The sequence below is a fragment of the Glossina fuscipes genome, unplaced genomic scaffold (genome assembly GCF_014805625.2).
Source record: "Glossina fuscipes isolate IAEA_lab_2018 unplaced genomic scaffold, Yale_Gfus_2 1, whole genome shotgun sequence".
Classification (NCBI taxonomy): domain Eukaryota; kingdom Metazoa; phylum Arthropoda; class Insecta; order Diptera; family Glossinidae; genus Glossina; species Glossina fuscipes.
In genome coordinates, this window is record NW_023998415.1 from 43,866,921 (window position 1) to 43,873,136 (window position 6,216).

The window sequence follows — 6,216 nt, forward strand, 5'->3', positions numbered from 1 at the left end:
CAACATATATATAAAATTTCTAGGATAATGTGATGTTAAATAATACAAGTTCGCAAATCAATATCTACATGGTATAATCTTGTTTTCCTATCTATTTGGTTCTGATATCATCGCTTTCGCCTTTAGTGCTGACCTATTTACAGACTTAAATTGGAAAAAGTGATCGCTAATGGAGAGTAAAAAAGCCTATTTAGATGGTAATGAGTAAGATTGTTAGTTGCTAAATACGATAATAAAAACTTGGTGAACGATCAATAGTAGGCAAGTAAGTTCAACATTGCATCGAAATATATCTACGTGTTCTTTGGAGTAAATAATGTAAAAATGATTGATCCGAGTGTTGTAAAGTATTCAATCGTTTTATACGCGTCACGGAAGCATACGGATGATATATTCATTTTCTCAAAATGATCGGAACACCAAGAAGGAAGCTTCGTTGACCCTATATCAGCAGCATATTTGAGCATGTTCGTCTATCTGTTCGTCTCTCGGTCGGTGTAGTATGCGCGATAAACACTTTCACACTGGTCACAAAAGTGAAACAATTCAAGTTTCAAATTTGAGCGAAACATAAGTTGATATTGAAATTAAGCCAAATCGATCAAATGATGCTCCTATGCTACGCTATAAATTGAGAAGATCTCAATTTTCTCATTTTTTTGCCCATTGGATATAAACTCGAACAGACGCACGATACAATTTTCCGCATGTTTTCTATAGAAAAAAAAAAAATGAAAAAGAGGATCGGCCACACCTAGCCAGTATTATAGAATAAGTTTTAGCAACCCCCTAACATATAATATATATATATATATATATATATATATATATAGATTTTCAGGATCTTTGCAGCTTCTTTCTTGGATAATTCAAATATTTTGATAACGCATCAACATGCTTCAATCTTTCCCCGGCTTAGTGTGTTAACAGTCTATTATGCATATGGAGTGAAATTGAATTAATTTAATTTAAAAATTAACTGCATTCTACTATTAAATGATATTCTTTAAGAAATGACATTTTAATCGTACCTCATGCTTTCGGCCTTCTCCTTATATAACCATATCCGTAGAACATATCTCGAACACAAAAATTGCTCTAAATACTCTTATAAGCTGTATAAGGGGGACGACGCTATGTTGTAGCTTTGTTGTCGCCTTCCAGGCATTCAAACTTATTGTTGTCCATCTTTGCCACTAAATAAATTATATTCGATTGATTGATTGAATTTTCAATGTACTTTTCCGTCATTTATTTAAACAATTACACATAATAATTAATAAATACATATAAAATTGTTTTTAAATTGTACACATCTATTAAATTTATTACATAAATTAGATAAAATAATTTATGATTTGCTTTTTTACATGAATATATATTTAGGTGATTTGAAATATTTCAAAACTCAATTAACTAAATAATAAAAATATTGAAAGCAATAAAATCTCATTCGGTTTCTTGTCCATAATTCATAATCTCATATCAAAATCGTCCTAAGAACTTAAATTATTCATAAATGACATAAATTTAAAATGTAACTAGAACCCCGTTCAAATGACCTAAAGACAAGCACTTGTTTCCGATGCGTCGTCCATCACTTTAAATTCGTTTCTAGTCATGTGATAGAAATGGATGTGAATCGTTCTCTCTGCGTCGTGTCTAGTACGGAGTAGGTAAGTAGGTAAATAAGTAAGTTTTTGAAATTTGGACGTTTATTACGAAAGTCTTGGAACTTTCCGTTCATTATTATAGGCTGAGAGCTCGATATGCTCGATATAATTGTAAAAATGCGAGGCAGCGATGGCACTTATGAGCTTTTATCACACTACTACTCAATAGAACATAACATTATCGCAGGGATTAAGAGCTGATACCTTACTTTTCATCTTTGGTTAGTTGCATTAAGTCTTCATTCATTCATTCATTCATTCATTCATTCATTCATTTTTAAGAAAGAACAATGGCCTACTACTACTACTATTCGTCCTTCCCGTTGATGCAAATATTTCTTCAATAGATACCGCACTGACATGTGCGACAAATTGAAATCAAAATACATCTGGATAACATAGGTTTAAGGTCTTAAGGCAAATAAATTAATTTTATATTTTCTTCTTTTAGTAAAGTAAACTAATGCTTCATATCTCTTTCTGTCGTTTGCACTTTATTTGTCCCCCACCCCCCTTACCCTTCTTCCTAACTAATACTTTATTTATAACCACAAGAACATATTTTATTATATACAAGGTATCCCCCCCCCCCCCCCCCCCCCCCTTGGGCGCTCTAGTTCAGAATAAAATAAGGTAAATAAATAAAAGTGGATAAATAATATGAATTAATTTATATGTATGTTTGTATACATATATATAAATATGTACATGTTACTCAATAATATCGTAGGATAACAAACAGACATACACGATTAATATTGAGGAATCCATCCGAATCAATTGTCAAAGGTAACGTGTGAAAATTTCATCTCGAACATCTCTCAAGCTATTGCAGTTACTTTAGCGACACTATACATGAGATTCTGATTTGTTTCATGCTTTCGCAAAAGCGAAAATAGCAAAATTATTAGAAATCGAAATGTAAGGAAATTTTAACAATGTTTCTGTCAATCTGGATTCATATTGACATTTATACGTCATCCTACGACTTTATTGAATGCTGTATTATATATGCACATATATATATGTAAACATATTGAATTTTTGTTTTTGGATGATATGATATAAATTTTGAAATTTTTAATTTTTGCTTTAGTTTAGTATATATATGCGTGTATGTGCGCATGTATGTATGTACGTACGTATCTGTATATAATCCTTAAAATTCAGTTTTTCATCCTAAATATAAATTTATTAGAAAAAAATTTAATACATTTCTTTTTATTTTTTTTAATTAATATTGTTTTCTTTTCTTTTTTTTTTATGTTTACATTTAGATTTAAGTTTTTGTTTTATCTTTTAGGTATGTATGTATGTATATGTATATATTCCTTTTAATTCGATTATATCTGTTAACATTTTCGCCTATATCAACGTATTACTCTACATTCTGTGATCCCATATTATTTGATTTAATTTTTTTTACTTTTTTTTTTTCTTTTTTTTTCGTTTGTCTAATTACGTATTAATAGATTTAAGAAAAGGAATTGAAATTGAAATTGAATTCGTACAAAACTACTCATACATAGGCATTTGCTATCTAAAAAAAATAAGAAAAAGAAAAAATATATAAAATATTTACATAAGAAAATATTTCTAATTTTTTGCGAAAGATAATAGATAAGAACATTATATCCGTTTCGAAGCGAATTGTAAACAGTGGCCGCGTTAAGTGAACATCACCGATTGTTATTTTAATTCGTATTGGCATCTTCTGACTGTATATCTTGGAATTTGATCTCAACTTCTGAAAAATTAATGAATATGTCAGGGAACGGAATATCCATAACTAGCATTAGCTGATAATAAGATAGTCGCGGTTAAGCAAACCTAACTAACTCTTGCGAAAGAATTCGAATCGTTTTGAATGGACTTTATGATTATAATTTCGTTTCAATAAAAGGGCCATAACATAATGATACCAAGTAGTTAACAAAATAAGTAATAGATAATAAGAAGATAAGATAATAAATAAAGAGTAAGAGAATTTGATGATGGCCCGAATTTTCCAATGTTTGGAACTCAGCACACTTTGGCACACACATGGCACATTTTTAACGAAAATCTTATGATGATCTTAGTTAAGCACAAGAATCGACTTATTGAATGAAAATAGCTTCAGGTCGAATGGATTTAATGATCTTTGTTCTGTTAGTAATACATATATAGCTATACCTAGCTCATTATACTTATTTTTCGTTTCATTTAAAATATCTGCTATATATTTGCAATATTCAAAAGAAAGCATCAGACATCCTATATATGTATGTATGCATATATACCACCTTCTGGATCGGTGTCAAACTCAGAATCGATTTGTCTATGACATACAAGCTGTGTGTGTGTGTGTGTGTGTGTGTGTATGCTTTTGGCAATCTCTTGGTCGATATGTACTTCAAATTAAAGAATGCAAATTTGTCCGTCCGTCTGCGATATATAGTCTCGTCATTGCAATTATTAAGCTATTGAAACGTTGCAACTTCTCGTACACAAATTGATATTGAAAATGAGACAAACCGGTCAAAGTACACGCCTTCTCGATACTAATCTAGTAATAATAACGGGCAATAAATACCGAAACATAAAATAAATGGTAGCGGATACAAGCCATGTCTCTAATCGATCAAATTTTCTCATAACTTAATTTAATTTTAATTTTATTTTGTAAAAGTCACTGCCGAAAGAGAAGAAGAGGTGTACAAACAGTAGCTTAAGGTCGACTACAATGTACGCTATTAACAATGTAATTTAAGAAAAAAAAAAATATTTTTTTTTTTTTTCAATTTTTAAATATTTACTCGGGGACGTGAAATGGTTTACAATTTGTCACAAAACGAATATAACATAATTCAATCTTATTTGTTTCTTTCCGAAAAAAAACAAAAAAAAAAAACATTATTTAAATATCAAATTTTTGTTCATATATATATGATTATTATTAAAGTATGTTCATTTTACATTTGTATGTATGTTTCTCGAAATTAAAAATATCGTTTTTTTTTTTTTTCGTTTTTCTAATTGCATTTTCAGTTGATTTTGGCACACATGCTTGAAAAAAAAAGGAAATAAAAACAAAATCATTTTATATTTAAGTATTCATGGGAAATAAGAAAGAGAAAAAAAATAGAAAATAAAGAAAATATAAAAAACAAAAAGCAGAAAAAGAGATAAACCCGTAGTTTTTTGGTTGTATAAACGCATTATTATCGCGCAGTTTTTAAACTAATTGGAACATCGCTTACTTATAAATAACTCTAAATATGTTATCTTAATAAGTCGCAATTACTATCAATATTTAAAATTCAAAATTTAAATCTTCAAGACGTTTGAGCAAATAATTTGAACGTAAACTGTTTTTTTTTTTTTTTAAGTTTTTAATAACAAAGATTACATATATTTTAACGTTTTTTTATTATATTTTTATTATTATTATTATTTTTTTTTTTTAATCAATTATTTGCTTTTATATAAACCTTAGTGTAGGTAAAACTATTTCACATATTATTTTCTCGTTCTGTTTTTTTTTTTTTCCTATAACTATTAAATAAAATTAATATTCTTGCATTTAGAAAATTTAACAAAAGAAATTATATTTTTGAATATTTTTGAAATTTTAAAAGCGCCAAAGCAATTACTTAAAAGTTCATAATTCACTTGTTACATTGATTGCGGAAAGACAATCGTACATTATTTTTAGCACTTCCTTGGTGAAGTCAAAAGTTTTCATCTAATACTTGGTTATTACAAAATCGAGAAAAAAAAGAAAACAAGGAAATAAATAAATAAATAAAGTAAACACCTAAAACATGGCACCTAAGTTTTTATTTAATTTAGCATACTTGGAGATAGGCGTTATCTATACATAAACATAATACAAATTGTTCAAAAAAAACCTGAAGGCCATTACGTTCCTATGGATGACCTATTAGATGCAAAAACCATGGTACAATTGTTAACCAAGTCAAACATTAAGAGAGGGAAAAACGAAAAAAAACCGAAATCAAAAACAAAAGATTCCAAGTCGCATAACCTGTTACAAGTTACAAAGTATTGGTCAAAATCTTGGTACAATTCTTGAGCGAGGTCTTTCAAAAAGTGAAAAAAAGTGACTCCAATCGGTTAACAGACACACGCTACATAGAAAAGTAGCTTGCAACCCATGAAGAGATCGTCAAGAGAAAAACTCATTCGTGACTGGCAGGTTTGCTCGTAGTGAAAAATCTGTGCGGAGAGAGAAATAATTGTCGCGTGAAAAGAAACCAACATGGACATACGCTTAATAATCTCCTTGATTATTATTATTCCACTAACTTTCAATTCATCCGAAAAAAGTCACTACGATGAGATTATCCCTTAATATGCTGCTAGCAGCCAAACGAATCGAGTTGCTAAACACATAACTAGTTGAGCACCGCAAATGGTTGAAAATTTCTACATTAGAAAGGAATCTATCTAATCTAAAAGGCAAAACTTATGATGTTAGAAAAGATGATTTGACGAAAAGATGAGAAACATTTAAGTCATCGAGCAAATTTGTGCTTGA